Raw genomic sequence first — 27,504 nt, 5'->3', positions numbered from 1 at the left:
TGTTCAAGATAATGGATAGTATTTATCTCTTCATACAATCTTTGAATGAATCACTATAATGAATCGCTGATCTTGGCTTGCACCGACAATGCCATCCTCGGCTTCTTGATGGTAAATTTATGGGTTTATTTGATATTCCATCTATTGACGGGCATAACATGCATTGTCGTAGGTTTATCGTACTTTGTTTTGGCGACGGAGCCCATGGGTCCCTCCAGAAGAGGTCCAGTAGGCATGTCAGCTCTCTGCTCTTGCCTACTTCTCTACATTGTCACTCCTACCTTGTATTGCCTCTTCGTTCTGACAACAATGCCGCCTAATCACTGGGTGTAAACTTATACCAAGTTATAAATCCCGACCACGCCGAATATTCCCACCAGACTACATGTTAGTTTCACGCCACTCACAACTTCCTGGCTCACTCCCGCTACTCGGTCTTCCATTGGATTCGTATCGAGAATCTCGACGAGAATCAAGAAGATGAGCATCGCCCTTGTTTCGAATATGTCGTCAGAGAATAGATGGAGTATCAAATAAACCCAGAATTAGGCGAAATTGCCATCAAGAAGCCGAGCTCAACACTCCCTTGAATTTCGAATGAATCACTATCACGATGTGAGTTTAATAAATAGGGAGTCATCTCCATAGCGAGTGTTCGGACATTTTAGAGTTTTTAAATCAAATATCAATTTCATTCTATTTAGTTTTTTTTCATGATTTTTTTAAATAAAACATAAAAATAATATATTCTTGATTTTTATTATTATTATTATTTTTAAATCTATTATACAATAATTTCATAAATTTAACACATTACAATTCGCAATACTAATAGCTTGATTTCGGAATTATAACCCCCATTGCAATTAGCAATACTAATAGTGTGGTGACATGCATTAATAGCAGTGTGGTGACAGAATTTAGCAATACCCACCACTATAACCCCCATTTAAATGTCACCACACTATTATTAAATTCTATGATTAATGGAAGAAGATATACACTGTTTGGCTATTTGCGTGCTGCAATTTTTTGGATGAATGCATGGTTGCTACTCTTTTACGTTTGTTGTTATGGACGTGTGTTTTATATTGTTAGCTCCTTTTATGCTGTCATGGGGCAATCTGTGAAGACCTTGCATATGGCAATTAAAACACTATTATCTTTTGCCTTTTCTATTCATAAGGCATGCTTTCTTGCATAGTATCCTAATCTGTATATTGTAACTCTTATTTGGAGTGGAGTAAGGATTATGCTTGTCCCAAGCAAGTCCTATTATTGAAAATTTTTCAGGTTTATGGCTCTGCTTGTTTAGATCTAGTAGCATTTTTGGGGGCAAAATCCATTGCAATCTTGCATACACACTGTAAGGTACCCTTCAAATTGAAGTAAGTGATGGTTGTTAAATTTTTTTCGTTATGTGGGTTGCTGTTTGACTTGTAATTTTGGAAACTGTGGATTTGGTCTATCGTTTCCCCTTATGCTTTCCAACTGATTATACTTGTTCATTGTCATTGGAGTCATCAAAAGTACAAATTCCATACGCAGAACTGCCCACAGGGAAATTGGGATTCTATAATCTGGATAGTCTCGCCTAATATGTACAAATTCATACTCTTCTACACGGTATGCAAAATAAAAAATATTGTTTAGTTGTCAAAGTCATGTGATGACATAATCAAAAAGATGATTTAGAGTGGAACATCTCCTGAAGATTTCTACAATGCTATTTGTGAGCACGTTTTAATCTCAACTTAACTTTAATTAAATTTGTTGCATTGCCTTCTAAATTGTTTGCTAATTCTGGTAGCTTATATGTCACATGAGATTGAAATTGTTTGACTGTACATCCAACACAAATAAATAGATGGACTAAGCCTTTCAACCTTTTTGGCTTATTTTCATATATCAAACATTTATGCAAGGTTTCAACCAACTAACATTTCATTGAGTATGTATTTACAAATCAATGATTTTGGGATCAAATCCCACAAAGCAATTCTAACCTACTCTTCAAATTCCTTCAAGATTTTGAAAGTAAAACCAATGAATTACCAATATAATTTTACCATAATAAAAAACAATTAGAAAGCCTTTAGCCAGCTCAAATTGCTCATCTGTTAGGCTTTAACCAACATTTCTTCTAGAAAAATTCAACAATTTCAATTTAATAATCCTATCGGCCTCTCTTTGTACCTTTTGGGACAATTGCTAGTTTATATGGCTATGCTATAAACTCTACAATCTAGTATGGGAAGATGTGTAGGTGTAGGTGTTAGATGTATAGGCGTTAGATGTTAGATGTGTAGGAGTTAAAAGTGTAAATATTTTTCAAATTTTGAGCTTATAAGTATACCAATGAAATGTTACGTAAACCTTTTGACTTCGTCAAAGTACAAAAGATTATTTTAAAAATAAAAATTAATAATTAAAATGAAATTGAGATAAAATTGTGAATTTAAGGGGGTCTTTTCAAGCTCTAGTTTTTCACAATCTATGTTTTTTTCCATAGTATTCTTATGTAATGGTCAAATTACTTAAAAAAAAATAATAAATTTAATACAAATAAAATAAAATTAATAATCAATAATTAAAATAAAATTCAGATAAAGTAGTAAATTTATGGATGCAGTTTTTTTGGCTAGAAGTTCTCACAATGCTAGCCCTCTAATAGCCAAATCACTTTAAAAAAAAAACAAAATACAAAAAGAAATTATTAATAGTTAATAATTAAAATAAAATGGAGATAAAATAGTAAATTTACAATGGAGGTTTTTAGGCTCCAAGTTGTTGGAAATAATACTGAGAGGGGAGGGGGTGAATCAGTATTATCAAATTCTTTTCAATCTATCTTCCTTAATTATACTTTGAATAATTCTTCAAATATTGATCATTACTTTGTATGTCAATATCATAAAATAATGAGCAAGAACAAGAAAAGCAAATAGTCACACAAAAGAACACCAGATATAAGGTGGAAACCCAATGTGGGTGAAAACCACCTGCTGCAATATGTCTCTATCTTCTTTCAATTAGAAACTCCTTTTACAATGATTTTGTACTCGTGCAGTCCTTTACCAGTACGCAGGCTACAACCTGCAGAGAGTTACAACCCTCTCTCGTTCTCCAACTTCTCCTGGAAGGGAGCTACAACCCCCTTAGCTCTTGTACTAGCCAAGATACTAGTACGTAGGTGCTGGCCTACTGAAGGATACAACCTTCTCTTTCTTCCAGGGACCACGTTTCATAAATTTTCAGATTGGATCCATGAACATCAATCAATCATCAAGTATATCTGCATCAAACAATCTCCTTTTCCCAATTAGCATTGAATCAAGTAAACACTTCTCTGACAGCTGTACCCAGAACACAGTAACAGTAACCACACACCAAATTTTGAACCCAGAATACTGCAGCAATAGACAGAGGCAGCTAGATCATAATTTAAAGATATACGCTACTTCAACAACCTGAAACCTGTGTGCAAATCTATAAAGGATAATTCCTTCTCTCAAATATTTAGACACTAATTAACTCAGATTGTCAGATTTATAGATCAAGCATGCGCCTCATATAACAGATCAAAATCATGCAAAGATACTACTATTCAAGCATAAAGATTATGACCCATCAAAAGAACTTATCCTTCTTTATGCGATAAGGTTCCTCCTTTATTCAGATCCATATCTGCACCATAACCCAATCACAAATATTTCAGATCTAGCAGTTATTAGATATTCAATTCATTCGATGATACTTTGCCAAATGATCTCCTTCCTCTTTTATAGTCTTAGGCCTTCCACAATACCACGGTCCAAAACCATAGGATAAAAAAAAACTGTTGGAATAATACCATGAACCAACCATAACAGCGCGTGAGATCAACACTTTTGGATGCAATACCACGAGCCAAAACCATAGGATCAAAAAAAATAGGACTAATACCATTAACCAACCATGAAAGTGCGTGAGATAAACACTTTTGGATGCAATACCACGGACCAAAACCATAGGACCAAAAACTATCAGACTAATACCATGAGCCAACCATGAAAGTGCGTGAACTTTTCTCTTCATGAAAGAGACTTTTCTTTGCATGAAAGTGCGTGAACTTTTCTCTACATGAAATAAAATTTTCTCTGCATAAAAGTGTGTGAACGTTTCTCTACATGAAATAAACTGTTCTCTGCATATAAGTGCGTGAAATTTTCTCTTCATGAAAGGGAATTTTCTCTGCATGAAAGTGCGTGAACTTTTCTCTACATGAAATAAACTTTTCTCTGCATAAAAGTGTGTAAACTTTTCTCTACATGAAATAAACTTTTCTCTACATAAAAGTGCGTGAACTTTGCTGCACTATAATTTATCATCTGAGATGAGTGGGTTGCCATCAAGTACAACATATGTATCATAATGCCAACAATCTCCCCCTTTGACTTGATGGCAACAACAACCAATCACTCTCCCCCTTTGACATCAAGGGCAAAGGGTTATGCTCCCCCTAAGAACATGCTCCCCCTGACTATAAACCAGATCTGCAAAGAAGAACCATAATCCATCAAACACCATAAATGACCATGAAAGAGATAGAGACGTATTGTAGCAATATTCAGACCAGCATCCATGATCTCCTTTTGTACTTCCTCCATAATGCCAACAATGCATGATATGCTCCCCCTGAACCTGTGCCATTCGATCTTTGACCAATCCACAACCCAGCACATGTACGCATATACTTCAGATGAACCTTGCGTACAACCAACAATCATAAGAGATTCAACAACAAGATGATGCATCAACAACCCCCAGCTTTTGCCTGAGGTATTCAAAGGTCTCCCTAGGCAATGGTTTGGTGAGTATATCAACAACATGTTCCTTAGAAGGAACATACTCCAACTTGACCTTTTGTTCAAGCACTTGTTCCCGGAGAAAGAGATACTTGATTGGTATGTGCTTGGTTTTTGAATGCATGACTAGGTTCTTTGAAATGTTGATTGCACTTGTATTATCACATAAGATGGAGATGGGTGGTGTACAAGTGATTTGAAAATCGTGCAAGGTCTGCATCATGCAAAGGAGTTGAGTGCAGCAAGATACAGCAGCAACATATTCCTCTTCAGTTGTAGACAAGGAAATCGAACTCTGTTTCTTGCTGAACCAAGATACTAATCTGGAACCCATAAAGAATGCACCACCGCTTGTGCTCTTCCTGTCATCCACGCTTCCGGCCAATCTGCATCAATATAAGCATGAAGTGTGAGATCTGTATCTCTAGGATACCATAAGCCATAATTTCAAGATTCTCTTTACTGCCTGAAGATGAGTTTCCTTTGGATTTGCTTGAAATATTCCAACTATTTCCACTGCATGCATGATGTCTGGTCGGGTACCTGTCAAATAAAGTAGACTTCCAATCATAGATCTGTAGGTTGGTTGATGTACTGTGGCTGATTCATCATTTACACTGAGGCTACATCCTGTGACCATGGGTGTACATACTGGTTTTGCATCTTCCATGCCATATTTCTTCAAAATATGCTTGAGATACTTGGTTTGAGACAAGAAGATCCCTCCTTCCTTTTGTTGGATTTGCAGGCCAAGAAAATATGTCAATTCTCCAAGCAAGGACATTTCGAATTCTTTCTGCATCACCAAGGCAAAGCTTTGACTCATAGATTCTTCATTGCTGCCAAAGATAATGTCATATACATACACAACAAGTATTAGCAATTTGTCATTTTCAATTTTTATATAAAGATTGCTATCTGCTGATCCTTTTGAAAAACCTTGTTGATGAAGATATTTGTCCAAACGATAGTACCAAGCCCTTGGAGCTTGTTTAAGACCATAGAGAGCCTTTTTCAGTCTGCATACAAGATTTGGATCATTTCCAAGAATGAAACCATCTGGCTGCTCAATGTATACTTCTTCTTCTAAGTCTCCATTCAGAAAGGCTGATTTCACGTCCATTTGAAATACTTTGAACTTTTGAAAGCTTGAGAGAGCAAGGAACATTCGGATGGCCTCGAGTCTTGCAACATGAGCAAAAGTTTCCTCAAAATCTATTCCTTCTTGCTGCGCATACCCTTTACAAACAAGTCTTGCCTTGTTTCTAATTACTTCCCCATTTTCATTCAACTTATTTTTGAAGACCCATTTTGTCCCTATAACATTCTTATCCTTTGGTCTAGGAACCAACTCCCAAGTGTTGTTCTTTTCGATCTGCTCAAGTTCTTCATCCATTGCTTTGACCCAACATTCATCTTTGCATGCCTCTTTTACATTTTGTGGTTCAGTGGAGGAGAGTAATGCCAAATAGCTTGAAGCTTCTGCAATTGTTCTTCTTGTTTGTACACCTGGTTCTTTCTGCCCGAAAATCTAAGATTCTGGATGATTCTTCTGAACGTACCGGGATGGAGTCTTCTCTTCTATCCTTATCTGTTCCTCTGGTGCTTCTTGAGGTTCTTCTTCTTCATCATTCTGTCTTTGAGGGTAGTCTTCATCTTCTTCGATATTTTCATGATTTACTTGCGTATGAATGTATCCCTTTTCATCAACCACTACATCAATGTTGTCAACAATTCTTCCAAGTCTTTTATTGTAGCACTTATATGCTTTGCTGTGTGGAGAATAACCAAGAAGAATGCCTTCATCTGCTCTAGGTTCAAGTTTGCCAAGCTGCTCATCAGTATTCTTAATATAGCATTTGCTCCCAAAGATTTTGAAGTGCTTTACCGAAGGAGTCTCACCATACCAGAGCTCATGAGGAGTTTGAGTGTTGTTCACTCGAACATTTGTTTTGTTGAGAATAACAACCGCAGCATACGCGACTTCACCCCAGAAAGTTGTGGGAGTTCCAGACTCATCCAGCATAGCACGAGCCATTTGTTGGACTGTTCTGTTCATCCTTTCCACCACTCCATTTTGCTGAGGAGTTCTAGCTGTAGAGAATTCTCTTCTTATCCCATGTTCTTCACAGAAATCGAAAAATTCATTTGAGGTAAACTCCCCACCTCTGTCAGACCTGAGGCACTTAATTTTGTAACCTGATTCATTTTCAACCAAGGCTTTGAAGGATTTGAATTTCTCGAATGCTTCGTCTTTGTGCTTCATAAGTCCTAACCAAACAAACCTGGAGAAATCGTCAATGAATAATATAAAGTATTCTTCTCCTCGAGGTGTCCTTTTCCTAAATGGACCACATACGTTTGTATGGACTAGCTCAAGAGGCATGTTAGCTGATCCTTCCTTCTCTGGAAAGTTAGTTCTGGTTTGCTTTCCAAACTGACATGATTTGCATATGGTGTTGTCTGGAATTTTGATATCTGGAAGACCACAAACTGCCTGATATTTCCATGCTTTCCTTAATTGTGAAAAAATTAGATGCCCCAACCTCCGGTGCCATAACTAGTGTTCATCATCCTTGCTCAAATAGCATTGTTGTTGTCCTTCTTCAAATATGTATAGATTATTTGGAGTTCTTCTATCTTTGATCACTGTTTCACCTGTATCAAGATCATGAACATGACATCCGTTTGATCTAAATATCACCTCGGTTCCTTGATCACACATCTGGCTGACACCTAGAAGATTATGCTTCAATCCATCAACATACAAAACATTTCTAGATTTGACCTTTTCTTTTAACTCAGCATTGCCTTTTCCTTTTATAGCTGCAGGAGTATCATTTCCAAAAGAGACTTTCTTTCCCTTTTCTAAAGAAAAATATGATTCAAGTTTTTCTTTATCACCTATCATATGTTTCGAACATCCACTGTCAATGTACCATAGATTTTCTTGTCCTTCTGCACAAAATGCTATCCCACATCTTTCTGTTTGTGGTTCCTTTATTCTCCATGTTCTGGTGCTTGAGGCTTGTTCCTTTGTCTGCTGAAACCTGCTCCTGCATTCAGAATCTTCATGACCAAATTTATTGCAAATAGAACATTCAACTTCATTTTCAAGAGCTGAAAAGTTGTTATAGGTCCTTTTCGTAATCCCGATCATACTTCTTTGTTTTTGAGCTTCTCTAGTCATGATTGTTTTATAGGCAACACATTGAGCTGCTTTGTGACCAAAGTTATGGCAAGAGAAACATTGCCCATTGAAGAAACTTCTGCGATTATCAAATCTACCGGCCAAATGATTGTAATTTCTATTGTCATCCATTCTTGAAGAAAATTGAGAAGATTTTACCTGTGGTTGGTTGTAGCTTTTGTTCATCATTAAGACAGATTGCCCCTGGTTTACCTGATAGTCTTTGTTCGTTCTTGATGTAATTCGTCTCTGCTTTACCTGGTGATCTCCATTGTGCTTTTGCTCATTCCTTCCTGCTGCATCAAGATAACTGTTTGAGGTGGATGCTTGAGATGTTTCTCCATTATACCCCAGACCTGTCTTGTTTAGCACAGAACGCTGTACATTGATGATCTCATCCAGAGTTTCAGATCCTTTGACAAAATTAAGATTAATAGCCTTTGTTTTCTCAATTTCTTTTCTAAGGCCAACAATTTCACCTTCTAACTTTTCAAGATATTTTTCTTTTTCATCAATTTGAAGTTGTAGAGTATCAATGATCATATTCTTTTCTTCTATACATGTCTTAAGTCTAGAAATCTCTTCATAAAAACTATCCACATCTATAGCATCCATGTAATCATCATCTTCAAATGCCATTAAAAGTTTATAGTCATTACCTCGTTCATCTTCATCACTATTTGATAGACCATCACTGTCTTCATGAGTGTAGCATCTTTTCTTATTTGCATTCTGTTTCTTGTTCCATCTGGCAGGTTCCTTTCCTTTGTCAATCTTATCCTTATGAGGACATTTGGCAGCATAATGACCTACTCTTCCACAAGCAAAGCATTTAAAAGGTAGCTTACCTCTGAACCTTCCAGTACCCCGTTGAAGATTTTTGACAAAATTTGATTCTTCTTCTTCTTCTCGCACGTGACTTGATTCATAGTAGTCTCCTTTGCCTGAAACCTTAAAAGCAACTTCTCTCCTGTCTGATGGACCTCCTTTTCTCATTTCATAAGCAGTTAGAATTCCGTGTAGCTGAGACATAGTAAGAGTTCGTAGATTTTCCTTCTCTTCTATTGCAGACACTTTAGATTCAAACTTGGGGGACAATGATCTTAGGAGTTTTTCAACCACAACAGCCTCTTTTATTTCTTCACCCAAGTTTTTCATACAATTAACAATCTCATCTACCCGAAGGAAATAGTTAGCCACACTTTCATCATTATACATTCTGAGATTCTCATACTGAATCCTGAGGGTTTGAAGTTTTGCACGTTTTACCTGTTCATCTCCTTCATAGCTCAAAACAATCTTGTCCCATATTTATTTTGTGGATTTATATTGCATAACCTTCAAGAATTCAGATTGAGATAGACATCCTAGAATAGTATTAACCGCCTTTGCATTTGTTTCATATTTCTTCTTCTCAGCTGAATCTGTAGGAGTAGCTGATGGAAAAGCATACCCTGTTTCTATAATGTCCCATACTTCTGTACCCAAAGATTGAAGATAGGCAGTAACTCTTACCTTCCAATATACAAAGTTTGTTCCATCAAAAATCGGTGGCCTGATTGATGCTTACCTCTCGTAGTTGCTCATGATGTTAGATCTTCCTTCAAGCGATCAAGCTTCTTCAGAAGGACCTGCTCTGATACCAATTGTTGGAAATAATACTGAGAGGGGGGGTGAATCAGTATTATCAAATTCTTTTCAATCTATCTTCCTTAATTATACTTTGAATAATTCTTCAAATATTGATCATTACTTTGTATGTCAGTATCATAAAATAATGAGCAGGAATAAGAAAAGCAAATAGTCACACAAAAGAACACCAGATATAAGGTGGAAACCCAATGTGGGTGAAAACCACCTGCTGCAATATGTCTTTATCTTATTTCAATTATAAACTCCTTTTACAATGATTTTGTACTGGTGCAGTCCTTTACCAGTACGCAGGCTACAACCTACAGAGAGCTACAACCCTCTCTCGTTCTCCAGCTTCTCCTGGAAGGGAGCTACAACCCCCTTAGCTCTTGTACTAGCCAAGATAATAGTACGTAGGTGCTGGCCTACTGAAGGCTACAACCTTCTCTTTCTTCCAGGGACCACGTTTCATAAATTTTCAGACTGGATCCATGAACATCAATCAATCATCAAGTATATCTGCATCAAACAATCTCCTTTTCCGAATTAGCACTGAATCAAGTAAACACTTCTCTGACAGCTGTACCGAGAACACAGTAACAGTACCAACACACCAAATTCTGAACCCAGAATACTGCAGCAATAGACAGAGGTAGCTAGATCATAATTTAAAGATATATGCTACTTCAACAACCTGAAACCTGTGTGCAAATCTATAAAGTATAATTCCTTCTTTCAAATATTCAGACACTAATTAACCCAGATTGTCAGATTTATAGATCAAGCATGCGCCTCATATAACAGATCAAAATCATGCAAAGATACTATTATTCAAGCATAAAGATTATGACCCATCAAAAGAACTTATCCTTCTTTATGCGCTAAGGTTCCTCCTTCATTCAGATCCAGATCTGCACCATAACCCAATCACAAATATTTCAGATCTAGCACTTATTAGATATTCAATTCATTTGATGATACTTTGCCAAATGATCTCCTTCCTCTTTTATAGTCTTAGGCCTTCCACAATACCACGATCCAAAACCATAGGATCAAAAAAAACTGTTGGACTAATACCATGAACCAACCATGAAAGTGCGTGAGATCAACACTTTTGGATGCAATACCACGAGCCAAAACCATAGGATCAAAAACTATAGGACTAATACCATGAACCAACCATGAAAGTGCATGAGATCAACACTTTTGGATGCAATACCACGGACCAAAACCATAGGATCAAAAATTGTCGGACTAATACCATGAGCCAACCATGAAAGTGCGTGAACTTTTCTCTTCATGAAAGGGACTTTTCTCTGCATGAAAGTGCATGAACTTTTCTCTGCATAAAAGTGCGTGAACTTTTCTCTACATGAAATAAAATTTTCTCTGCATATAAGTGCGTGAACTTTTCTCTTCATGAAAGGTACTTTTCTCTGCATGAAAGTGCGTGAACTTTTCTCTACATGAAATAAACTTTTCTCTGCATAAAAGTGTGTGAACTTTTCTCTACATGAAATAAACTTTTCTCTGCATAAAAGTGCGTGAACTTTGCTGCACTATAATTTATCATCTGAGATGAGTGGGTTGCCATCAATTACAACATATGTATCATAATGCCAACACAAGTTTTCACAATACATGGTTTTTTCTATCATATTTTTTTTAATGCAACTCATTTAAACGTATTCTTCGCTAATGTGAGACATACATTGCAATAAAATATTTTAGCTATATCAAAGTAAATTGTACTTTCCACCACAAATATCGTAATCCTAAGCAATTTTCATATTGATTTGGAAAAGAAAACTAATTAAAGAATAAACACTATATGAAAACTGTATCACTCTGCGGATGCATGTTTTCGAGGTAAAACTTGAGAAAAACGACCTTACTAACTTTGTTAAATAACCTTCAAACATTATATTTTTCTAGGTTTTTTTGTATGGTGTTCATTTTATTTTATATGTTTGAAATTTTACCCTTGAGTGTAAAGAGATGTGTGAGCACATAATTTTGTTTGGTGCATGCAGTCTTACATTTTGTTTATATTTTTTTCGTACATTAAATTTTTTTGGAGTTGCTTAGTTTAGATTATGTCAAGAGTCGGTTTTAACCTCCACATGGAAATTCATTAAAATATATCTCTCATATGTTAATAAAAGAATAGGTAAAATAAAAATGTTATTGAGTTTTATTTAGGAGATCGAATGATAACATTAAAAACAAAGTTAAACCAGGCATAGTTAATATGTTGGATTTCTGCAAAGACAAAGATATATATATATATTCTTATTGGGTTTTATTGTATAGCAGTAGAGATTATTAGTTTTTGTTCTTTAATAATAGAGCCTCAAGTAGAATATCTTGAGTATTGAGCTTATGTATATCAAACCAACCTAGATGCATATTAACTCCAAATCTCTGAAACATCTAGAGGGATAAAATCTCTCGAAGTGCAAACTTTTCCTCAAGCTTTGCACTAGAAAAAAAAAGTTTATACCACGAGAGGTTTGATCCCTCTTGGCACTTGATATATCCAGTGTTCAAATAAATCTAAGATGATAAAGGAAAACAAACATTAATGATTCAATATGATAAGAATATAATTTATTTTAATACATATTAATTTAGTTTCATTTTAACGAAACATCTATAAAGTGTCCAAAATATAAAAATTGTGAAATCAAAATATTTTCTTAAATTTCAAAAAATATATATTTACATATCCAAAATTTTATTAAATCTGTTTAAATAGAAATTAACATAAATTTAGGTATAAATGAGTTATGAAATAATATAATTGTAAATAAGAATATAATTTAATTCAAACATGTAAGAATCATTTTTTGAGGTAAAGCATCATTTTATGTGGCAAACTTCTTCCTATTTATATTTGTATTTAATGTCGAGCATGAAAATAACACAATTAAGATGGCTTTTTTGTACGAATATTCTTTGTAAGCTAAATTTACTTCAATTTAATTAAAAGAAGCAGACTAATTTAACTAATCTTATTATTATCTTTTACAACGGATACGTTGAATTTTTATTACTATTAAAGAAATTATTCCATTATTATGATTTACGTAATTTAAATAGATAAAGAAAACCAATATTAAGTATTTAACAAAAATATAATGTATTTTAATACATATCAGTTTAAGTTTATTTTAACTTAAGCATCAATTTTTTTTGGGGGAGAAGACTTGTTTTCAATTTTTGTACTCCGAAGAAACTTACACATCAAAATTTTTTAATGTGACTGGTTCTAAAAACTTATAAATACTAAATAAAGATAGATTCACCGTAATTTTAATAGTATAATGGCGAATTATAAAATAAAATAATAATGAAAGGTTACAACAGTTTTGAAATTATTAAAAACACAATTTAATTCATATATATATATAAGAATGGTATGTTTTTGGCTAATGCGTAATTTTGTGAGGGAGACTTCATTTACATTTATATTTAAGGACAAGGAAATTAAACCAATAAAATTAATTTTATTTATTTATTATAATTAAAGTAACTCGATAAATTTTCTAAAATATTATAATTTTTGTTACCATGAATATGTTGAATTTGTATTATTTAAAAAAAATTATTCAAAAATTTATTACATATTTATTAATTATATAGTTGTAATTTAAAAAAATAAATGAAAACAAATATTAATTATTTAATATTATAAGAATATAATGTATCTTAATATAAATCACGTCAAGTTCATTTTAATCTCGTTTGAATTAATATTATAAGAATATAATGTATTTTAATATAAATCAGGTCAAGTTCATTTTTAATCTCGTTTCTGTCCAGGGGATTAAATTTTTTATGTTAGTTTTTTTTTTTTTTTATATATAAAATTAAAATAAATTTATTTTAATTTTATTGATAAATTATGAAATAATATAATAATGAATTATTATAATTTGATGGGAGATTGAAAAATAGTTCCATGATCGGGGAGGTAAATACATTGGTGGTTAGGGCAAACACCTAGGGTTTCCAGGTTTCTACAGGTGTTGATCACCATGGAAGGGCACAAAGGAGGGAGCTCCACTCCCTCCTACAAGCACGTTGTGGCCAGCAAAGTTAAGAAAGCAATAGAAAACGACAGAAGTCCTTCAGAAGAAGGGAAAAGGAACATTGAAGAGAAGCAAGATTGTACCAAATCATGGGAGAATATAGCACAAAAAAAATGAGGAAGAAGACAAGGAATAGGGAACAAAAGACAAAGCACAAAGGGACCATACAAACCCAAAGCTGAGACCACACCCAGAGTATTTTTAAATGATCCTGGTCTGCAGGTGCACAGGGATCACGTGTGGACATATGCAATCATTTGTAAATTCATGGGATTATGGCCCACTCAAAAAGTTTTACAGACATGGATTAAATACCACTCAAAACCAAAAGGAAGCACAGACCTACATCTTGGGTCAAAGTGTTTCTTCATTGTCGTCTTTACAAATATTGAAGATAAAGACAAAGTGCTTGAAGGAGGGCCCTACTTCTATGCAGCAACAGGCCTCTATATGTAGCCATGGATTATGAATTTTGTCCCGGAGCATCAGACTTTTACGTTGGTCCCGGTCTGGCTAAGGCTCTACTCTCTACCTCTTGATTACTGGCAAATGGAATCATTAGCTGCTATAGGAAATAAATTAGGGCATTTTTTCAAAGCTACTGATGCCAGCAGAAGGGGAAAATACACTTCCTTTGCAAGAATATGTATGGAGATGGATCTCTTTTGAGCTCTACCGGATGAGGTAATCTTGAAAGTTTTTGATGAAGAATGGGTGCAAATAGTAGATTATGAACATATTCCATTCGGATGCCACAGATGCCATGAGCATGGACACCTATTCAGAGTCTACCATTTCAATCAAATAGTGAACAAGAGCAAAGCTAACATAATGAAATATACTGAAATTTTTCAGAAAGTGGTACATGGAGGAAAAGGGGGCAAAAGGGGGTCAAAGAAAAATCAAACAGAAGGGCAACAGGCCAGTCAGAATAGGTTCCAAGTACTTGAAGAAGAAGAAGCGATAACAAATGTAGATCAGGCAATGGAAGGAAGTCCAATGGAGAAGGAGAAAGAAGAAGACAGTGAACAAACACAGGATATTAATAAACAGAAAGAGACTATGACGAGTGATGAAGAGCTAGAGATGGACCAGGAAATGACCTGGAGTGAGATGGAAATGGAGGACCATGAACTAGAGGAGATTCTGGATATATAGAACACCTAGATCTGGAAGGGTTCTTGAAATAGGGAACCATGGGAGGGGTAGACTCATTACCTCAAGAAGAGTTCAATATAGTACAACAACTATTCATATGGAAAACTTAGGCCAAAGGGCTGGACAGGCAAAGAAACAATGAAAGGTAGGGTAACAAAAGTGTGAAAAATATGAAAACCACACCAGGATTGGCACCTAGAAACCTAGGAAAGAAAAGAGGTAGGAAAAAGAAGAACGAGCTATTGATGGGATGTGGGAAGATAATGATATATTTAGGTAAGATGAAAGACCCAACCGGCTACACCTTTACAAACCTTTAATAATGAAGTTCACATCTTGGAATATTAGGGGTCTATGTAGTAAAAAAAACAAAGATTGCTTAGTAATAGAATGAAACAAGTAGCTCTGAATATGATCTTTGTCTAGGAAACTAAATGTTCCATTCAAACAATAAAAGAAATACATAGCGATTGGCTCAATCGATTTGAGTTTCTAGAAGTCAAAACAGAAAATATAGCAGGCAATATACTCACTCTTTGGAACCCCCAGAAGATTGGCATAATAGATGCTGAGGCATCTAGGAATTATTTATCAGTGGTTATTTAGCCTATGGGAGATAGCGAGACCTATCTGGTCATGAATGTTTATGTCCCTCAAAGAATGGATGATAAACTCACGTTTCTAGATTCTCTTCAGGATCTCAGAGACAGACATGCAGGAATACCATGGATCATGGGGGGGGGGGCACTTCAACATGATCATATCACTTTTGGAGAAAAAGGGGGAACTAGAACTCTAAGTAAAGACTCTTTAGCATTTCAAGCTTTTATAGATAATATGAAGCTAGTTGACACTGATATGAGTAATGGTCTCTTTACTTGGAACAATAAGAGAGGAGGAGAGTCTAAAGTAGCCTCAAAGCTAGATAGATTCATAATCTTAGAGGACCTTATGCTCATTAACAAGGAAATGATAGCGAGAGTCCTCCCCTTTGGAGGCTCAGAACACTGGCCGGTTCAACTGGAGGTTCTGGGCATTAGTACCCCCAAGAATAGACCTTTTAGATTGAGAATATTTGGCTCACCCACCTAGATTTCCTCAACAACATTGGAAATTGGTGGTTAGAAGATTTGCATATTCAGGGTACAAGAATGTTCCTTCTACACAAAATACTAAAGCACATCAAGATCAGGCTCAAAGAATGGAACAAGAACAAATTTGGTAATATTTTTGAAGCAAAAAAATCAGTTGAAGATAAAATGCAAGAACTCAACCAAGCCCTTATCATAGATGGCTTTGATAAAGTCAGAACTAATCAAGTCACCAAACATCATTAAGATTGGCAGAATTTATGTAAACAAGAGGACATATTTTGAAAACAAAATCTAGAGTTCAATGGCTAAAATAAGGAGAGTGAAACACTAGATTTTTCCATAGATCCACCATGGCGAATAGAGCTCATACTAGGATCTCCTCGATCAAGGATGAGGGAGGGAATATTCTTAATTCGAATGAATAAATAGAAGCTTTGTTAGTTCAGCACTTTCGAGGAATAACAAAGGAAACCATTTCAAATAGAGATCATTCCATTAGGGACTTAACAATATATATACCTAGGCTAGTGTCTAGAGAGGACAATTTCAACCTTAATAGGCTAGTGACTAAAGAGGAGGTCAGTAAGGTCCTCAAAGAAATGCAGAATGGTAAAGCGCGAGGCCCTGATGGTTTCAATGTGGATTTCTTTAAAGCTCGCTGGAATATTGTTAAATAGGATATTCTAAATGTAGTGGAAGATTCTGGGACAAATCCAACTATTTTGAAGGTGCTCAATACCTCCTTCATCTCCCTAATACCTAAACATGACAATCCTCTAACTCCAGACAGGTTTAGACCCATAGCTTTGTGCAATGTGTTATACAAGATAATATCCAAGGTTATGTCCAATAGACTCAAACCTCTTCTTCCTACACTAGTTTTTGTGGAACAATCTGGTTATGTGGAAGGCAGACAAATTCTCGATAATATCATTGAAGCGCATGAGGTGTTGCACTCATTGACTAGCAATAGGAAGTCTGGAATGCTCATGCAACTAGACCTAGCCAAAGCTTACGATAAGTTGAATTGGACCTATATCAGGAAAGTTCTTATTGTTTTTGGGTTTGATCATAACTGGGTTAGATGGGTCATGGCCCTGGTAACTTCTTCCGGCTCTTCAATATTGGTTAATGGTTCTCCCTCCAAGACTCTTATTCCTTCAAGAGGCCTCAAACAGGGAGACCTACTCTCTCCCTTTCTCTTCATCCTCATGATGGAAGGACTTGGTCGGTATATCAAGCATGCAAAATAAGTGGTTAAGATTAAGGGTCTCCAATTCTCTGAGAATGGACAGGCCTTCTGTCATCAACAATTTGTTGATGATACCATGTTGTAGGGAATCCCCATGGTCAAAGAAGCTCTTGTGTATAAAATCCTAAGTGACTTTGCCATGGCTACAGATATGGAAGTTAATCTCTCAAAATCTAAGATTTTTTTTCTTTAATACCAATATTGCTATTTAGATGAATATCTCCAAAATTCTACGCTTTCAAATGGATATCCTCCCTTCAAAATATTTAGGAGTTCCTATAACTTCTAAACCTTTGCACAAGAGCATTTGGGAACCAGTGATTAATAATATGTAGGGTAAAATCAGGAAATGGACTATTAGATCTTTAAACTTGGCTGATAGGTTGGTCCTTACAAAGGTTGTTCTTCAATCAATCGCAGTTTTCATGCTATCAGCACTCCCAACAGCAAAAGGAATCTTGCAACAATTCAGAACCATGCAAAGAAACTTTCTTTGGGGTAAGGGGAAGGAAAGAAAGAAATGGGCCTTGGTAGACCGGGAAAAAATCTGCAAACCTAAAAACCATGGGGCTCAGGGATTGGATGATCTGGAGATTCTTAGCAAGGTTTTAGGGCAAAAATTATGGTGGCGTTGGGTAAAAGACCCAAAGGCTTAGTGGGCTAGTATCTAGAATGAAAAATATGGTAGAACTTGGCAAAATAATGATCACGTAAGGATGTCTTGAAGTATAAAGGGCTCACACATCTGGAATAAGGCTTGGGAGAATAGAGGCTTAGTATTAAAAAACTGCTTCTGGGAAATCAGAGAGGGAGACCTAGCTTTATTTTGGGAGGATAAATGGAAACAAGAACCTATACTGTTAAGAGAGGACTTTTTGGACCTCAAGAAAGAGCATACACCAAAGGGTTATCTAAGGTAAAATATTTTTGCGATCAAACCAACTGTGCAGGAAAATGGAGAACCTGAAGGAACATTGACTATAGGGATGACAGCCCCTTGAAAGAAAAAGTAGAGGCACTTATGAAAATGTTGGAACAAAGGAAGATTTTAGTGACAGGGGAGGCATAACCAACTTAGATGGGGCAAAAATAATGAGAGTACCTTTAATCTTAAGGAGACAAAACGCATTCTCCTTGAGCTAGATTCCCATGTTGCAGATAGGATTTGACAAAACCTATGGAGGAATCAAGGTTGGATTAAGATTAAACTTTTCACGTGGTTGGTTCTTCACAAGAAAATTTTGACTTGGGATAAGATTCAGAGAGCGGTGTTCTGGGGCCTTCCAGATGCCAGCTCTGTGAATCCCAAGAGGAAACAATGGAGCACCTTCTCAATAATTGCATTTTCACCTCCAGGTTGTGGGATACTTTTGCAACCATTTTCCAACAGACCGACAGGGACAAAGGGAGTATTATCAATACCCTAAACAATTGGAGAAGAAAATTTCCTGATTATGAATTTCTTGGCTCAGCTTGGGCTCTTATGCCAAGCTTCATTATATGGAATGTTTGGAAAGAAAGGAACAATAGAATCTTCAAAAATGAAAAGAGTCACTCCCAACGCCTCTCTGAGCAGATGGGTGGCACTACAATGTGAGATCCCCCTAAGAACCCACCTCTAGAAGCTAAAATGTGGATTCTCTCTCAGCTGGGTATGCAGGGGCTTATTCCTCAGGGCATGGATTGGAAGGTAATGAAAATGGATACTGAGTAGGATTTTTGGCATCCTCCCCCTTAGATTTTTTTGAAATAGAACATTGATGGGGCTTCAAAAGGCAACTCAGGTACTGCTGGCTTTGGAGTTGCATTAAGGGATGAAAGCAAAAGTATTCTTTTCATCTTCCATTTCCATTTAGGAAGAGCCACTAAAAATATGGCGTAATTAATGGCTCTGGAGCAATGTTTATATTTCCTAGAGCAGGATAAACGCGAAAATGTGATTATCGAGGCTAATTCTGAGTTAATCATTGACTCGGTCAAGAGAATCAGCGGCAGAACAGTGTGGGAAAAAGTCTCAAAACACTGGAGGCTAATCTAGGTCTTTCAACAGATTCAACTTCACCTCTAGTGCCTTCGTACAGTAAGTTTTAACCATGTGTGAAGAAAAACAAATAAATTCACGGATATTCTAGCTAATCAAGGAGTGATCTGTACCGAAATTAGGGTCACGATGGGTTGGCAAGAGATGCCTCAGAATAGATTAAAGGCACATTGCCACGACCAGGTGGATGAAGACAGGATGGTGTTTCGAAACAGAGCCATGTAGGTGGGGTCTAGATGAATTGGATTCATTATGAATTGCGGTTTTTTTCAAAGTCTGGTCTTTTGGGGGATGTAGGCCACTATCGGCCTCTGCAACCAGGGTAAGTACAGCTATAGAGGTTCTAGGTGGAAGGTGTACGTCAGACTCTATTTATCGGATAGTCGGCTGGATGGATGGAGTATCATCTTACATTGGTCCATGTACAGGTGTAGAGGGCATGTTGCGAGGGGCTAGAATCTGTGCTTTCTCAGTGGCCCTAATACCCCCAACTTTTCGTCTATGGATGCAATACTATTCTTAGGGTGGTATATGGTATATCATAGGCCTTTCAAGTGGGAAGCGGTTTTTCCAAAATGGAAACGATTCCACTCACCAAGCTACACGTGGCCAAGGGGAGGGACTGATTACCGCCCTCATCGAGCACTAATGTTCGATGCTTTAGACCCATGCGATATGATCCTCAACCGCTGGATTCAACAAGGTAGATCTATGGTCAAGAATGAATGAGCATGTAGGTGGGCATAGGTGGTTAGCGTCGTTCTTCTAAGTACTGGGAAATATTCCACTACCATTGGATCGGGTGAGGAGATTTGACAGTTGAGATTAAGGATGAAAGTCCGGATGAGGAATATATTCTGTACTTGTTTTGTTTCATGGCAGGAATCAATGAGTTACACACGTTCTATAGGTTTGTCGATTATTCCCCCATTCGGACCTGAAATCCTTTTAGATTGGTACCTTTCTTCCTCTCCGGGTCCGAATCTAAATTTAAAGTGTCTTCTTGTTACTGGCATGATTTGAATCTCATTCATCGGATCTCTACGGGAAGATCATACAACCTCACTATTATCTGTCTTTTGAGGGTATTGAGGTTTTGTTTATAGGGTTCGGGGTTTTTTCCTTTAGCTCGATGCCGTTGGCAATAAGAGAATAGTTTTTCCTTAGCCCATAGTTTCTTGCAGACTGTTGTGTTTTATGTAATTTACTTTTTGATTTAATGAAATAGAAGGTATGATTCTTGCTTCAGCAAAAAAAAAATATTATAATTTGAAAAATAGATTTCTTTTACAAATATTTTACTTAATTTTTATTATAAATTAAATTAAAATATATTAAAAATAAATAATGATAATTGGAAAAAATATATTTTACTTTTAGAATTTTTAATTATATATGATATATACCGAGAAGACCATATCTTTATTAAAGTGTTTTTAAAGATTTATAATTTGATTAGAGGGAAAATAGAAAAACTGAAAATGGTTAATAAAATTGCTTGTTAGAAGCAGTTCCCATATTTTTATTATAATTAAATAGTTTTTTTTTATCATTAACATTATTATTATTAATAATTTAAATTAATTATAATTTTAGTATTAATTAAAATTGATTATATTTTTATTATGATAATTATGCATATATTAATTATAATAATTAATAAATCATTTTCAATATAAATTATAATACCCATTACATGTTATTAATATCTACCAAATTATAGGGGATTTACAAGTGGAAAATGTTCTCACATTCTTCCCTAGTCCAAAACAACATCTTAAGTTAAAATTGTGGATATAGTTGCTAATAAGAAATACAAGTGGGATAAATAGTGAACTTGTTAGTCCCTCCCTTTCTAGATAGCTAGAGTATATTATAAATATTGTATGTTGTAACAAAAATTACTAAATCAAAATTTTGTTAGGTCAAGAGATTTATAATTCATTATCTGCTATGTACATTCAAATGAAACACATGAGCATCAAGATTAAATTTAAATAACATTATTGGCGCTTTCCTATTTTTCATTTCCAACAATAATCAACTCTTCGGCTAATGCAGGATCTCAAAAATTCATGGTCCTTAGCACCAAGGTTCACTGACAAATCTAGACATCAGGTTGTGGCAATTTTCCTCTCCGATTGAATATATCATGACAACATCAAATATATGCCAGGAAGATAAATTTTTATTTTAATAGTCAAGTCAACATAAATTTTGGTTTTAGTATTCATGTATAGACTAGTCAAATGCTTATGTGTGTAGCACTTCAAATGAACCTATATTAATGGGCAATTCAAAGAAAAGGAAATTTGTATTTTGTAATTTTTTCAATTATATAATTCATGCCAAATATGAATGATATTGCTCCAAATTTAAAAACTTTTATTAGTGAAATGGTAGGTTCTCAATTGATCTGATACGCTCAGAACCTTATAAATATCACAAAATTTTCAACATGAATTATTTATTGTTGAAAAGGCTCATTCCAATGCTCTTAAAAAATGTGGAAATAAACTTTAGAAGTAAGAAAAGTCTCGCCCCTACATTCATCTACAAGCATAATCTACCTAGTCCATATTCTTTGAATTCCATGGGTTTCAAATTCGACAAATCAAGTGTCGATGTTTATTAGTATTATAGTTAATATCTTTGTGAAATAGACACTCGCAGACTGCTCACTTTTCTAAATTAGAAAGAAATTTTATGCATGACATTCATCCATTATGAACTATGATGCATACGTAATGTCCATGTCTACATCCAAAGTGTTAGAAAAACCAATCATTAGGTCTCATGAGAAGTTTAAATTCGAATGCATAGGAGAGGAATTGTTCTAGGAGCATATTCTCTTGAGATTAACCCTATTGAACAAGCCTAAAAGGGAGATCTTCAAATTTTACCAAGGGAGTTGGTTCTCTTTAGCACTTTCTTTAAATTGTAATATTTAATATGTATATTTAGGATGTCATGTTGAAGTGTCCTTAGAGGGATAGATGTAGACAATTATTAGGATAAAGTGGCATCTAGTTTCTAGAAGAGGGACAAATATCACTAGATTGAGACTGTTGTTAGTTAAAACTTCCATGATGTAGTAGAGATACTTTGAGATATTTTTATTAATAAATAGTATGGAGGATAAGTGAAAAAGTGTGGGATTCTAGATGAGAGGAAAAAGGGCCAAACCTCCAAGAAGGATTCCCAAGAGGAAGTAAATGGGATAATGTTGGCATGATGAAGCCATTAAGTATTATGTAACAATTATGTCTTAATGGAAATTTTAAGCTTTTGAATTTCGTTTATTGGGAGCATAGTGACATACCTATATTATTATGAGAAATGAATGTCTATGTAACTTACAGTGATAGAATTGTCTCTTGTTTACTGTGAAGGGTAAACCTAATGTATACATAATTCTTTTACTCGGGAAACTATTTCTATTTCCTATAATAGGAAGTGAACGATGAAATTTGATAGTCGAGTTTTTTTCAATGGTAATCGACAAAAAAGTTATGAGATTTCTATAGAAAATGTTGAAAAACATTTTGAAGAATTGGTATTGATGTTTATTTCTATGAATTAAATATTATCTGTGTAATATTTGTTAGAGTGAAATATGTTGATAGCATATGACAAATTGTTAGTTTTGAGTCAAGCTTATGATAGAGTTGAGGACTCTATAACGTGGAAGAGATCAATAGAACCTAATTTCCTTCTACATTTTGATAGTTAATGGAGTTAGGAACATTTTTGCTGAGACTTTTTCCACCCCTTGACATCTCGAAGATTGGGATTTGAAACATTTCATCAAGCAATCATTATTAATGCCAATGCAAGATTGCAAAAATTGACTTATCTATTACTAGCTCCAAGAATTAAACACACCTACATCAAGTCAAAGTTTCATTCCTATGTTATAACCTTAGGAACACATTATGGTGTAGAGGTTTGAGAAGTATTTGGGAGTTCGACATTTCAGACTCATCATGTAGTATTTAGTTGATGAGCACAAGAACCAAAAATATTACCATCAACTAAAGTTTGTCTCAACATCAAAACCTAGAAAAGGATTAAGGCTGGGGAGAAGATGTCATAGTTTTAAATCCTTTTCGACACCAGAGAATGTGAGGAGAATATAAATATTTATCTTGTGTAAGATTCCATCATCAAGGTCCATGAGTTACTAGTAACAGGAGGAGGCAACATTAAGTGTTAGAAAACCATCAAGTTCTTGGGAGGTGATAAGTCTTGTAGAGGCTGAGATTCATATTTTGATCTGAGATTGCTTTCCCGATTTCTTAGTAAGTGGGTCTAGGGCTTAACTGTTAACAACACTTTAATAATTTTCTCTCCTTTATAATTTTCTGAGAGTTGATGGTGATATAATTTTTGGGTGTAATAAACAGCCTAACATTTAATTTTCAACCCAGAAGTTCATAAACTTGGAGGCACAACACTAGGAATGCTGGAGAAATACTTTAGTAACCTGAAAAAATGACCCCTACTTTGTGTAGAAACTGCTTACACCACTAGTTAATACAATGACACCACACACTACTCTTGAAACAAGACTCTTAATTAGGAAGTAATAGTCAAATACTTAACCTAAAAAATAATTATTAGAAGAAATAATAAAATTGGAATTCATGCCACTGAATAAATCAATTGCAAAACTCAAAAGATTCAAAAAGAAGATTTACTCATGTATTGTGATTCTTGTACTAGGAAAACATAGTGAGTTCATTTTTGTTATTGTGAAAATTTTGTTCTTGTACCAGAACAACCATGTTCCTGTACTGGAATGATTATGTTCCTCTAATGGAACAATTTTTCTCATGGGTTGGAATGATTCTATTCTTGTACTCATAATGAGTCTCTTCCTGTACTGGGACCGCCCTGTTCTTGTAATAGAATGGTTATGTTCCTATACTAGAATGAATCTTCACTAAACAATCCTTCATTCCTTAATCTATAAATTGAAATGTTGTGTTGCCAAACAAGAATTTGAAAAGTGAAGAAACGAAAACCTCAACTGAGGCGATAATGAAATAAATACCAAAGTAAATACAAATAGTAACTTGCGAAAATAAATGGCAAACCACTGCTCTAAGTACAAAATGAAACTCTTGTATTTAAATGAAAAATTACTGCGTAGAAATATTCCTTACTCTTGTCTTCTTTGAACTTCTATATTTGTGCTAAGTACACCATGTGCATAAACAAATTCAACATTGAATGAAAAGGTTTAATTTGTAGTCCTGAATCCGAAATAGCAGTCAACAATTCTTGTACTTTATACCCTTTAAAAAAAATGATTAATACAATAAGGAAAGCAATATGAATGTAATGGTTTACACAAGTGGTATAATGACTCAACACAACTACAATCTATATAGATCAGAGTACAATTGATCAAAATTAATCATTATGAAAAAACTTTAGATGTTCAAACCTTGTGACCCTAATCAATAAACTAGAAATGATTCAACATGAAGCTTCTAAAAAAAAGACATATTGTTGTGCTAAGTAAAGTAAACAACAATTATTGATAATAAAGAGCACACACAACACACTAAAAACCTCATATTTCATATCACTCTGTGGAAAAAGGTAAAAACACAAGAGCATTAATAATCTGTACAATCACCATTAAAACGAAATGTCCACACCATTCATTCTTGTAACTAGCACACAGTTAGAAAATTTCGGAGAATGGGCTAGGTTGGCTGGGCCATAGCCAACCATTTCATTTCCCTTTAATGAAAACACTAATCTTATGATAACAAGATTAACATTACACGAAATAACAACAAGATGCAAGAACCTGACATTCACATTATATTAATAAAGTATAGTCCTTCAGTACATCTTCAGCTTAGTAATCCAGCTCCATCTGATCTAGGGAAGGGGAAGATCCCCAAAACTCATCTCAGTGGCATGAAAATACAAATAATGATTTCTAGCTAGGCTTGGAGCCATATCTTTGTTTTTAAAATATTTTTACATTACACGTTTGGGTTTAGACAAGCCAATCCTTTGAAAAGAATATGGAGATTGAATCCCAAAAATATTTCATGTATGAGACATCTAGTTAAGCCATGATCCAATTGAAGAAACATAAATTTGATATGAATTTTAGAAATCTGAGCATACTTTGGAATTCTGGGAAAAACAATTTTTATTTTTATTTTTTATTTTCTAAAATTGCGTCAAAGAACCTCGTTTAACTTCTATACCAATGCGAATCTGGGAAATTTGTTTGGAGGGAAACCTAACTTGTCATGTTTTCAACAACAACCTCTCTTGGAATTTTTTTAATCATCTCTATTGCATCGTAAATCATTCTCGAAGTTGTCTTTTTCTCTACTTTTGAAAATTTGGGTTTTAATTCATTTCTCTAATAATATGCCTCAAAGACCCCTTCGGAACTCCCAAACCGTGATGGATTTTGGAAAAAAACTCATGTCTTACTCAACTTCCTATACTGGGATAAAAATCCATGTTCCAGAGTTTTCATATTCGACTTCATCTACATGAAAATCTAGGAGGAAGTTCCCCATTTAAAAACTACTGCGAATTTGCGGATGAAGCATTTTTTTTTCTAAGGTTAATCTATTGATATGATACAAAAATAGTTACAGAGTATCCAGGCTGTAAAGGGTCTCGGCCTTAATCAGCAGACAACCATGAAAATTGTTTGAGACTACCCCTACAAAGGGGAAACCAGTCCAAAAGAAGAGATGTCCAAAATGCAACCAGATTTAAACCACAGTTTTCCTCATGAGACCAACCCATCATAAACAACAACAAAACCACCGAGAAAAAAAATAGATTGTCCTGACCGGACCAACCAACCAGCAGGTTACCCTGATGACACAAAAGCATGACAAAAACTAGAACCAAAACTAAATGAAATGCCACCTGGTAGAAGTGATACACACCTCAAGGTCAGCCGGAATAGGTTCCTCCATGATTCAACATGCCCATGCGTTGTCTGCATCACCATGTTCCACTTCCTGATGTCCTTCTTCCCTGCTTCCAGCCTCCACCTGCAGGCTCGACGTGTCCTCCAGATGGCTTTCCATGGCTCGCGTGTCACTTGGAATGCTCAAGTCAGCATATGAGCTACCAGCAATGGCTTTCCTATGTCTTCTGCTCTGACCTCCATTACCTTCCAGCTCATCATTGTTGTCTCTATTCCGTCTTGGGCCCACTTTGTTCATCTCCTCCATGGACACAATCATGGAATGTGTTTCTCAGTCTCTTCAGAAATGGAGATGGAGACGATGGCAACAATGATCAGGGAATTCAGAGTGCTACGGAACCGAAACTACGTCGTGTGAGGGACCTGATGTGGAGGTAGAGGAAAGGTAGCAGTGCAGACTGCCGCCTCATCGTGTCTAGAGCAATGGAGGCAGGCTCTGCCTCTACCACTTTTCGTATTCAGATAAAGACCTGCAAGACTATAATGGCAGGGATTTTCAGGTGAGGAGGAATGGGAAGCTCAATTGTGGCTATCAAAAGTAGTAGAGCAGGAGATACCACCTCGCGTGCAACCTTGACGGATGTGCATTCGGTGGTGAACCATTATAGAGATAGGAGCAGTGGAAGAGTTAGGGGGGTGGAGGAGGAATTGATAGTAGAATTTCGAGCGGAGGTTACAGGGTGTTGGGGGACAAGAGATGAGTTGCAGAGGTCTGTATGGGAATGGTGGAAGCCATTACCCAGGTTAAGACAGCACACAATCTAGCATCTGCACCCAGTGCTAGTTCGCTCAGTCGGCTCTCCTGCTTGTGGAGGGCAAGCACAGTGAAACAGGGTCAAGGTGACTAGAATGTGCTTCAGTTCCATAGTTATGTAGGTAATGGCCTTTCCTCGGCTAGAGCAGGGATTAAATGTTGCCTGCGAGGTTCCATGAATATCACTCATGTTGTTCTTGGGATGGTTGCAAAGGGACATGTGGTTGCCTCTCCCACCGTCGCCCCGTCTCAACACCAAACTCGCCTTAATTACCACCCGCATCTGGGGGATGAAGCATTAATTATTCCATAAAAATCCATTTGTATGACCTGGGTATATTTTTGCTGATGTGGAGGTGTTCAAATAACATTTTGAGCAAATCCATTTCATGGATTTTTCTGAAAATGTGCTGATGTATGAAAGCCTGAAATTGGTTGCTCTCTAGTGTAGGAGTGC

This window comes from Pinus tabuliformis, chromosome 8 (genome assembly GCF_031772625.1).
Source record: "Pinus tabuliformis cultivar Carrire ecotype Pingquan chromosome 8, CPIR1, whole genome shotgun sequence".
Classification (NCBI taxonomy): Eukaryota; Viridiplantae; Streptophyta; class Pinopsida; order Pinales; family Pinaceae; genus Pinus; species Pinus tabuliformis.
This window is presented reverse-complemented; position numbering follows the sequence as displayed.